General features: G+C 40.8%; 1 pseudogene; it reads left to right on the top strand.

Annotated features, from left to right (window-relative positions):
* The first annotated feature begins 201 nt into the window (after positions 1-201).
* Positions 202-1,476, top strand: LOC118357296 (annotated as a pseudogene).
* The last annotated feature ends 10,505 nt before the right edge of the window (positions 1,477-11,981 follow it).

Below are 11,981 nucleotides of genomic sequence, written 5' to 3'. Positions count from 1 at the left end.
ACCCACGTTGGGCATTGTGCTCAGCGTGGAGTCTGCTTGTCCCTCTCCCTCTGCTCCTCCCCCCCATAAATAAATTAAATCTTTAAAAATAAAGAATACAAAAATATTAATTCAAATGGATACATGCACCCTGATGTTTATAGCAACATTATCTACAATAGCCAAATCATGGAAGCAGCTTAAGCGTCCATCAACAAATGAATGGATAAAGAAGATGTGGTCCTTTCTGCCTGTGGACACCACCAAGTAAGCATTGTTAAAGTCTCCCCTCCTACTGTAGTCACATATAAGTCAGAGTCTCTCAAAGAGCCTGAACAGCTGCGGAAGCTCTTCATCGGAGGTTTGAGCTTGAAACAACCCATGAGAGTCTGAGGAGTCATTTTAAGCAATGGGGAACACTTACAGACTGTATGGTAATGAGAGATCTGAACACCAAACACTCCAGATGCTTTGGGTTTGTCAAGTATGTCACTGTGGAGAAGGTGGATGCAGCCATGAATGTAAGGCCACACAGGTGGATGGAAGACTTGTGGAACCAAAGAGGGCAGTCTCAAGAGAAGATTCTTTTTTATTTTTTAAATTTTTTTAATCTTTAAAAATTTTTAAAGATTTTATATATTTATTTGAGAGAGAGAGAGAATGAGAGAGAGAAAGAGAGAGAGAGAGCACGAGATGTGGAAGGATCAAAGGGAGAAGCAGACTCCCCGCTGAGCAAGCCCGATGTGGGACTCGATCCTGGAACTCCAGGATCATGACCTGAGCCTAAGGCAGTCACTTAACCAACTGAGCCACCCAGGCACCCTCAAGAGAATATTCTTAAAGACCTGGTACCCACTTAACTGGAAAAGATTTTTGTTGGTGGCGTTAAAGAAGACTCTGAAGGACATCATCTAAGAGATTGTTTTGAATAGTATGGGAAAATTAAAGTGACTGAAATCATGACTGACCAAGGCAGTGGCAAGAAGAGAGGTTTTGCTTTTGTAACATTTGATGACCATGACTCTGTAGACAAGATTGTCATTCAAAAAGCCCACGACAGTGAAGTAAGGAAAGCCCTGTCTAAGCAAGAGATGGCTGGGGCTTCCTCCAGCCAAAGAGGTCGAAGTGGTTCTGGAAACTCTGGTGGTGGTTGTGGAGGTGGTTTGGGTGGGAATGACAACTTTGGTCGTGGAGGGAACTTCAGTGGTCGAGGTGGCTTTGGTGGCAGTCGAGGTGGTGGTGGGTATGGTGGCAGCGGGATGGCTATAATGGATTTTGTAATGATGGAAGCAACTTTGGAGGTGGTGGAAGCTATGATGATTTTGGCAACTACAACAATCAATCCTCAAATTTTGGACCCATGATCAGAAGAAATTTTGGAGGCAGAGCTCTGACCCCTACGGTAGTGGAGGCCAATACCTTGCCAAACCATGAAACCAAGGTGGCTGTGGCAGTTCCAGCAGCAGCAGTAGCTACAACAGTGGCAGGAGGTTTTAATCACTGCCAGGAACCAAAGCTTAGCAGGAGAGGAGAGCCAGAGAAGGGACAGGAAAGCTATCGGTTATGACAGATTTGGACCTCAGCCAAGCACAGTGGGGGCAGGGCCGAGCTGCTACAAAGAAGACAGATTTGAGACAATACTCACATGCTCCAGCAAAAAAACTTGAGGACTGGATTTGTGACTAATTGTATAACAAGTTATTTTAGTTTCTGTTCTGTGGAAAGTGTAATGCATTCCAACAAAGGGTTTTAATGTAGTTTTTTTTCTTTTTCTACCCTTGCTGTTGATTGCTAAATATAATAGTCTGATCATGATGCTGAATAAATGTTTTTTTTAAATATATACACACGTGTGTGTGTGTGTGTGTGTGTGTGTGTGTAATGGAATATTACTCAGTCATGAAAAAGAAGGAAATCTTGCCCCTTGCAATGATGTGGATGGAGCTAGGGAGTATTATGCTAAGTGAAATAAGTCAGACAGAGAAAGACAAATACCATATCATTTCACTCATATGTGGAATTTAAGTAATAAAACAAAATGAATAAAGAAAAAGAGAGAGAGAGACAAACCAAGAAACAGACTCTTAACTACAGAGAACAAACTGGTGGTGACCAGAGGGGAGGTGGGGGGGTGGGGCAGTGGGTTAAATATATGATGGGGATTAAGGAGGGTACTTGTGATAAATCCTGGGTGTTACATGGAAGTGTTGAATCACTACATTGTACACCTGAAACTAATATTACACTGAATGTTGACTAACTGGAATTTAAATTTTATTTAAATTTAACTTTTTAAAGAAGCCTCAGAAGCCTTGAACCCTGCTGGCACCTTGATCTTGGACTTCTAGTCCAAGCCTCCTGAATTTTGAGAAAATAAATTTCTGTTGTTTAAACCACCCAGTGCGTGGTACTTTGTTGTGATAGCCCTAGCAAAATGATACCATTGCCAAAATATAGTGTGAATAGTTTAATAAATACTAACATCAGTGAATGCCTTATGTACACAAAGCAGGGCAGACCAGGTACAGAACAGAGGCAACCCCATGCAAAACCAAGGTCTAGAGCTAAAATTCACCTTGAAAAATCTTGAAATCCATAAAACTCTTGGGGGAAGGATTGCACACCCACAGGGAAATCTGGCCAATATTACCCAGATCCAGCCATCTATAGGGGCCTGGTATTCATTTTGGCAAGTGCTTGCTTACATCATACGCAGGCCTGTGGGCCAACTCCTTCCCACTGGCTGTTTTTGTAAATAAAATGTCACTGGCACACAGCCATAACTATTTGTTTACATATCGTCTATGGCTGCTTTCGTGCAAAATGGCAGAACGGCATGGTTGCTACGGAGGCCATATGGCCTGTGAAATCTAAAATAGTTCCTAAACTTTACAGAAAAAGTTTGAAAAGTTCGAAATGAAGTGAATATTACAACAAACTGTTTCCAAGCGCATGATGAACTTGCAGCCGCCGAGGGCCCTCACGTTCAAGGTGATTCATGTATCCCTACAATGGAACTCTGGGAACCGTGGCTTCCAGGGTGACCTCATGGATCGGTGAGCTGGAGAAAGTAGAAGAGGCGTGCTCGGAGCACTTCGGAAAATGCCGTTTGGACAAAAGGAAGGAAGGAAAGGCGAGCTAATAAAGAAGACAGGCTGAGTACAGGAGACTGAACTGAGGAAGTTTCGAGAACCCAGAGGTACGGAAGACATTTGTCAGGGGATTCATGCAGAGAGCACCCAAGGCGCAGGAACCATCCTGAAGAGTACCTTTTTGTTCTGGAAGCAGAAGTGCTAGTCATCCAGATGTCAGCTGGAATGAAGTCTCCCAGACCCTGGCTGTTCCGACAGGCTTGACTCAAAGCTTTGTGGATGTCCTACCCTCCCTGCCTTCCAAAATTTCTAAAAATTCCTGGGACCTTACATCCCTTTGGTCACTTTTGTCTCCAGGCTCCTCATTTCAGTGAGGCTGTATTACTTATTATACATCAATCTGGATGGAACATCCAACCTCTTCAGTGAGTTTGTTTCATGGGCATGTGTGTACACACACACACACACACACACACACACACACACACTCATAGAAAGCATTTAGCAGAAGAAAACATTTTACTATAAATTTCTGAACAGTGGCTCACATTGTTCTTCAAAACCGTTGTCCTTAAATAGTCTTTGGCTATTTCACCAACTGGGACATTTCTACCAGCTGCATTTCCCAGCATCCTCTGCAGCCTCAGGCCAGCCCCCACCATCTCTGTCCACATCCTTTCCCCTCTCCCCTCCTCCTGCTTCTCAGAGTCAGGAAGAAATGCAGGCCCAGTTAGCTATCCTCTTGGGGTGTCTTTAATGTGTTACCACTGTCTCCTTGATGCCAGTGATATTGAAAGTCTGATTTATTTTGGTCCTTTGTATGTGGTTTGCTTTTTCTCTGTAAAGTTCTGAGAATTTTCAGTCATTATAATTTTTTTCAAATGCTTCCTCCCATCTGTTTTCCCCTGTCCTTTTGGCACTACTATTATCAGCGTTGACTCTTTACTACTTTCTTTCTTTTTTTAAATTAGTTTCAGAGGTAGAATTACTACTTTCTGCTGGGAGGGTTCCTCGGCCTGATTTTCTGCTCATAAAAATCTGCTTTCGGTGGGACGCATGCTGACTTTAACCCCACCCATTCAGTTCTTGATTTCGGCAATTACACTTTTAAATTATTATTTCCACTTGGTTTCTTTTTTAAAAATAACTGCCTGTTATTTTTTTATTGTTTAAATTTTTATTGTTATGTTAATCACCATACATTACATCATTAGTTTTTGATGTAGTGTTCCATGATTCATTGTTTGTGCATAACACCCAGTGCTCCACGCAGAATGTGCCCTCCCTAATTAACCCATCACCAGGCGAATCCATCCCCCCACCCCCCTCCCCTCTAGAACCCTCAGTTTGTTTTTCAGAGTCCATCCTCTCTCATGGTTCATCTCCCCCTCTGACTTGCTCTGCTTCATGCTTCCCCTCCTGCTATCTTCTTCTTCTTTTTTTCTTAACATATATTGCATTATTTGTTTCAGAAGTACAGATCTGTGACTCAACAGTCTTGCACAATTCACAGCGTTCACCATAACACATACCCTCCCCAATGTCTATCACCCAGACACCCCATCCCTCCCACCCCCCACCACCCCAGCAACCCTCAGTTTCTTTCCTGAGATTAAGAATTCCTCCTATCAGTGAGGTCATATGATACCTGTCTTTCTCTGATTGACTTATTTCACTCAGCATAACACCCTCTAGTTCCATCCACATCGTTGCAAGTGGCAAGATCTCATTCCTTTTGATGGCTGCATAATATTCCATTGTGTATATATGCCACTTCTTCTTTATCCATTCATCTGTCAATGGACATCTTGGCTCTTTCCACAGTTTGGCTATTGTGGACATTGCTGCTATAAACATTGGGGTGCACGTACCCCTTCGGATCCCTACATTTGTATCTTTGTGGTAAATACCCAGTACTACAATTGCTGGATCGTATGGTACCTCTATTTTCAACTGTTTGAGGAACCTCCATACTGTTTTTCAGAGTGGCTGCACCAGCTTGCATTCCCACCAACAGTGTAGGAGGGTTCCCCTTTCTCCGCATCCCCGCCAACATCTGTCGTTTCCTGACATGCTAATTTTAGCCATTCTGACTGGTGTGAGGTGGTATCTCATTGACATTTTGATTTGGATTTCCCTGATGCCGAGCGATGTTGAGCACTTTTTCATGTGTCTGTTGGCCATTTGGTTGTCTTCTTTGGAAAAACGTCTGTTCATGTCTTCTGCCCATTTCTTGATTGGATTATTTGTTCTTTGGGTGTTGAGTTGGATAAGTTCTTTACAGATTTTGGATACTAACCCCTTACTGATACATCATTTGCAAATATTTTCTCCCATTCTGTCAGTTGTCTTTTGGTTTTGTGGACTGTTTCTTTTGCTGTGCAAGAGCTTTTTATCTTGATGAAATCCCAATAGTTCATTTTTGCCCGTGCTTCCCTTGCCTTTGGTGATGTTTTTAGGAAGAACTTGCTGCGGCTGAGGTCAAAGAGGTTGCTACCTGTGTTCTCCTTTAGGATTTTGATGGACTCCTGTCTCACGTTTAGGTCTTTCAACCATTTGGAGTCTATTTTTGTGTGTGGTGTAAGGAAATGGTCCAGTTTCATTCTTCTGCATGTGGCTGTCCAATTTTCCCAACACCATTTGTTGAAGAGACTGTCTTTTTTCCATTGGACATTCTTTCCTGCTTTGTCAAAGATCAGTTGACCATAGAGTTGAGGGTCCATTTCTGGGCTCTCTATTCTGTTCCATTGATCTATGTGTCTGTTTTTGTGCCAGTACCACACTGTCTTGATGATGACAGCTTTGTAATAGAGCTGGAAGTCCGGAATTGTGATGCCGCCAGCTTTGCTTTTCTTTTTCAATATTCCTCTGGCTATTCGGGGTTTCTTCTGGTTCCATACAAATTTTAGGATTATTTGTTCCATTTCTTTTTGAAAAAAGTGGATGGTATTTTGATGGGGATTGCATTGAATGTGTAGATTGCTCTAGGTAGCACTGACATCTTCACAATGTTTGTTCTTCCAATCCATGAGCATGGAACCTTTTTCCATTTCTTTGTGTCTTCTTCAATTTCTTTCATGAGTATTTTATACTTTTCCGAGTACAGATCCTTTGCCTCTTTGGTTAAATTTATTCCTAGGTATCGTATGGTTTTGGGTGCAATTGTAAAAGGGATCGACTCCTTGATTTGTCTCTCTTCTGTCTTGTTGTTGGTGTATAGGAATGCCACTGATTTCTGTGCATTGATTTTATATCCTGCTACTTGACTGAATTCCTGTATGAGTTCTAGCAGTTTTGGGGTGGAGTCTTTTGGGTTTTCCACATACAGTATCATATCATCTGCAAAGAGTGAGAGTTTGACTTCCTCTTTGCCGATTTGGATGGCTTTGATTTCTTTTTGTTGTCTGATTGCTGTGGCTAGGACTTCTAATACTATGTTGAATAGCAGTGGTGAGAGTGGACATCCCTGCCACGTTCCTGACCTTAGGGGAAAAAGCTCTCAGCTATTCCCCATTGAGAATGATATTTGCTGTAGATTTTTCATAGATGGCTTTTATGATATTGAGGTATGTACCCTCTATCCCTATAGTCTGAAGAGTTTTGATCAAGAAAGGATGCTGTACTTTGTCAAATGCTCTTTCTGCATCTATTGAGAGGATCATATGATTCTTGTTCTTTCTTTTGTTCATGTATTGTATCTCGTTGATTGATTTGCGGTTGTTGAACCAACCTTGCAGCCCAGGGATAAATCCTACTTGGTCGTGGTGAATAATCCTTTTAATGTACTGTTGGATCCTATTGGCTAGTATTTTGGTGAGAATTTTTGCATCCATGTTCATCAAGGATATTGGTCTGTAATTCTCCTTTTTGATGGGGTCTTTGTCTGGTTTGGGGATCAAGTTAATGGTGGCCTCATAAAATGAGTTTGGAAGTTTTCCTTCCATTTCTATTTTTTGCAACAGTTTCAGGAGAATGGGTATTAATTCTTCTTTAAGTGTCTCATAGAATTCCCCTGGGAAGCCATCTGGCCCTGGGCTTTTGTTTGTTGGGAGATTTTTGATGACTGCTTCAATTTCCTTAGTGGTTATAGGTCTGTTCAGGTTTTCTATTTCTTCCTGGTTCAATTTTGGTAGTTGATACATTTCTAGGAATGCACCCATTTCTTCCAGGTTATCTAATGTGCTGGCATAGAGTTGCTCATAATATGTTCTTATAATTGTTTGTATTTCTTTGGTGTTGGTTGTGATCTCTCCTCTTTCATTCATGATATTGTTGATCTGGGTCATTTCTCTTTTCTTTTTGATAAGTCTGGCCAGGGGTTTATCAACCTTGTTAATTCTTTCAAAGAACCAGCTCCTAGTTTCGTTGATCTGTTCTACTGTTCTTTTGGTTTCTAGTTCATTGATTTCTGCTCTGATCTTTATGATTTCTCTTCTCCTGCTGGGTTTAGGCTTTATTTGCTGTTTTTTCTCTAGTTCCTTTAGGTGTAGGGTTAGGTTGTATATTTGAGACCTTTTTTGTTTCTTGAGAAAGGCTTGTATTGCTATATACTTTCCTCTTAGGACTGCCTTTGCTGTATCCCAAAGATTTTGAACAGTTGTGTTTTCATTTTCATTGGTTTCCATGAATTTTTTTAATTCTTCTTTAATTTCCTGGTTGACCCATTCATTCTTTAGTAGGATGCTCTTTAATCTCCATGTATTTGAGTTCTTTCCGACTTTCCTCTTGTGATTGAGTTCTAGTTTCAAAACATTGTGGTCTGAAAACAGGCAGGGAATAATCCCAATCTTTTGGTACTGGTTGAGACCTGATTTGTGACCTAGGATGTGATCAATTCTGGAGAATGTTCCATGGGCACTAGAGAAGAATGTGTATTCCGTTGCTTTGGGATGGAATGTTCTGAATATGTCTGTGAAGTCCATTTGGTCCAGTGTGTCTTTTAAAGTCTTTATTTCCTTGTTGATCTTTTGCTTAGATGATCTGTCCATTTCAGTCAGGGGGGTGTTAATATCCCCCACTATTATTGTATTGTTGTCAATGTGTTTCTTCGCTTTTGTTATTAATTGCCTTATAGAATTGGCTGCTCCCATGTTAGGGGCATAGATACTTACAATTGTTAGATCTTCTTGTTGGATAGACCCTTTAAGTAGGATATAGTGTCCTTCTTCATCTCTTATTACAGTCTTTGGTTTAAAATGTAATTTGTCTGATATAAGGATTGCCACCCCTGCTTTCTTCTGGTGTCCATTAGCATGGTAAATGGTTTTCCACCCCCTCACTTTCAATGTGGGGGTGTTTTTGGGTCTAAAAGGAGTCTCTTGCAGACAGCATATTGATGGGTCTTCTTTTTTAATCCAATCTGATAGCCTGTGTCTTTTGATTGGGGCATTGAGCCCATTTACATTCAGGGCAACTATTGAAAGTTATGAATTTAGTGCCATTGTATTGCCTGTAAGGTAACTGTTACTGTATATTGTCTGTTTTCCTTTCTGATCTATGCTGCTTTTAGGCTCTCTCTTTGCTTAGAGGACCCCTTTCAATATTTCTTGTAGGACTGGTTTTTTGTTTGCAAATTCCTTTCGTTTTTATTTGTCCTGGCAGCTTTTTATCTCTCCTTCTATTTTCAGTGACAGCCTAGCTGGATATAGTATTCTTGGCTGCACTTTTTTCTCTTTTAGTGCTCTGAAGATATCATGCCAGTCTTTTCTGGCCTACCAGGTCTCTGTGGATAGGTCTGTTGCCAATCTAATGTTTCTACCATTGTAGGTTACATATCTCTTCTCCCAAGCTGCTTTCAGGATTTTCTCTTTGTCTCTGAGACTCGTAAGTTTTACTATTAGATGTCGGGGTGTTGACCTATTTTTATTGATTTTGAGAGGGGTTCTCTGTGCCTCCTGGATTTTGATGCCTGTTTCCTTCCCCACATTTGGGAAGTTCTCTGCTATAATTTGCTCCAATATACCTTCTGCCCCTCTCTCTCTTTCTTCTTCGTCTGGGATCCCAATTATTCTAATGTTGTTTTGTCTTATCGTATCACTTATCTCTCGAATTCTGCCCTCGTGTTCCTGTAGTTGTTTATCTCTCTTTCTCTCAGCCTCTTTATTTTCCATCATTTGGTCTTCTATATTGCTGATTCTCTCTTCTGCCTCATTTATCCTAGCAGTTAGTGCCCCCATTTTTGATTGCACCTCATTAATAGCCTTTTTGATTTTGACTTGCTTAGATTTTAGTTCTTTTATTTCTCCAGAAAGGGTTTCTCTAATATCTTCCACGCTTTTTTCAAGCCCAGCTAGTATCTTTAAAGCCATGATTCTGAACTCTAGGTCCGACATCGTACTAATGTCCGTATTGAGTAGATCCCTGGCAGATGGTACTACCTCTTGTTCTTTTTGCTGAGGTGATTTTTTTCATCTTGTCATTTTGTCCAGAGCAGAATAAATGAATGAGAGAACAAAATGCTAACAGGTTAACACCGTCCCCAGCAAATATACTCTATAGAAATCAGAAAAGACCTGAAACCAGGGGAAAAGAAAGGGAAAGAAAGGAAAAAGAAAGAGAAAAGAAAGAAAGAGAAAAAAAACAAAAAGAAAAAGATAAAAACAAAAACAGAACAATAAAACAGAATGTGATCAAATATGACCAGGTTAGTGCATAGATCAGTGCCACACACTAGATTTTGGGTGTATTTTGGTCTGTTAGAAAAAAGTGCCTCCTAAAATTTTAAAGGAAGAAAGATTTATATATGTACAAAATAAGGGTTGATATAGTGAAGGGATGGAAGATGAATGTAAAGATGTAAATTATAAAAGATTTTATAAAAGGAATTGGTAAGATAAGTTGTTTGAAAAAAGAAAGAAGAAGATTTAAAAAAAGAAAAGAAAAAAAAATAGGGAGAGAATGTGATCAGGCAGGAGACTAGAACAAAGCCATACACTAGTGATTTAGGGTATATTTTGATCTATTAGAAGAAACTGTATCTCAAAATTTTAAAAGAGAGAACAACTTATATATATATATGTCAAAAATAAGGGTAACTACTATGAAGGGATAAAATATGACTCTAAAAATGAAAAATAAAAAATGTTTTTTTTTAAAAGGGGATTGATAAGATGTTGGTTGAAAAGGGGAAAAAGAAAAATTCAAATAAAAAAACAGTTAAAAAAATTAACTTTGAAAAACTAATGAATCATGGTAAAAAAGCCATGAATTCTATGTGCAGTATTCCCCTAGCGCTGGAGTTCTCCCGTTCTCCTTGATTGGTAAACTTGGTCTTGGCTTGCTGCCTGTTCGTGCTGATCTTCTGGGGGAGGGGTCTTTTGCCATGGTTCCCAAATGTCTTTGCCGGAGGCGGAATTGCCCCACCCTTGTCGGTGCCGGCTAAGCAATCTGCTTGGGTTTGCTCTCAGGAGCTTATGTTCCCTGCAAGCTCTGGTATAGCTTTGGAGGACCAGAGTGAAAATGGCGGACTCCCAATCTCTATCCAAAGGAGCTGAGAACTCGGGGCCCCGCTCCTCAGTGCGCCCCCAGAGAAAAGCAGTCACTCCCGTCTCCCCGGTCTCCCGCCGCACTCTGTGCTCACCCGGCCTGTGACCGAGTGTTTCTATCTCTGGCTCCCGACTTGGTGTGGAGTCTCCAAACCCAGCAGATCCCTGCGGTGCGCTCCCATGCCGCTCCTCCCCGGGGAAGGAAGGTGAGTCTCCCCAGCTCTGCCGCTCGTTGGGTCCCTGCTTCCAGTAAGTGGTCATTTCTCTGTTCAGAGAGTTGTTGCTACTCTCTTCTTTGATCTCCTGTTGAGTTCATAGGTGTTCAGAATGGTTTGATCCCTATTCAGCTGAATTCCTGAGACCAGACGAAATCCAGGTCTCCTACTCCTCCGCCATCTTGCTCCCTGCCTGTTATTAAATAGAATTTAATATTCCATTTTCCAGAAGGAAAGGAATAATGAAAGACCGCAGGTTGGTAAAGTTCACAGGCTAGGTAATAAAATCAGTTCTACTTCTGAGTACAGTATGGTAAAATTGAGAATCTCAAAGACAAGGAGAAAGTTTAGTGTGTTTTCTCGGTTTTCCTTTCAAATGGGAGAAATCTGTAGATAGCAGCCATCTTTGACCTCTTCTTTATTTGATAATGATAATCTCTTGGACGACTTGTTCAAGTATGGTGTTGGCTATTTTTTTAAGTTAGATAATCATTTTCATAAGAAGTTTTATTTATTTATTTTTTAGTATTCTCTGCCCCCAACGTGGGGCTCGAACTCATGACCCCCAAGATCAAGAGTTGCACGCTCTTCTGACGGAGCCAGCCAGGCGCCCCTTAAGTTAGATATTCTTTATCATGTCCAGGAGATAGCATTTTGTTTTTAGTTTTCCAAGAGTTTTTATTTTTCCATCACAATTAGATGTTAGTTTTAACCATATACTTTCTAAAGCATATAAAACCTGCACATTATAGACTAATGCTGTTTGTAAGTACTAGTGGTACCAATTGCTTGCCATGAGCCACTCACACTCTTCAATTTACTAGACAACAAATGTCTTGAGTTCTCCTGTACTAAAGTGCCAAAATTCTTACTTAGTCTGCCTTTTTCCTTGAAGCCTGGTTGAAATTTGACATTTTGGGGCGCCTGGGTGGCTCAGTCAGTTAGCGTCTGCCTTTGGCTCAGGTCATGATCTTGGGGCCCTGGGATGGAGCCGCACATCAGGCTCCCCGCTCAGCGGGGAGTCTGCTTCTCCCTTTCCCTCTGCCTTTCCCCCCACTCCTCTGTGCTCTCTCTCTCTCAAATAAAGAAATAAAATCTTTTATTTTTATTTATTTATTTTTAGAAGACATTATTTATTTATTTGAGTGAGAGAGAGAGAGCTGGCCTGCTGCTAAATGGATCAATTGAATTTTAAATTCTGTTTACCGTAT

Source organism: Zalophus californianus, chromosome 8, assembly GCF_009762305.2.
Source record: "Zalophus californianus isolate mZalCal1 chromosome 8, mZalCal1.pri.v2, whole genome shotgun sequence".
In the NCBI taxonomy this organism is placed as follows: Eukaryota; Metazoa; Chordata; class Mammalia; order Carnivora; family Otariidae; genus Zalophus; species Zalophus californianus.
The sequence above is the reverse complement of the archived record's forward strand: the minus strand, read 5'-3'. Positions and strand labels throughout refer to the sequence as shown.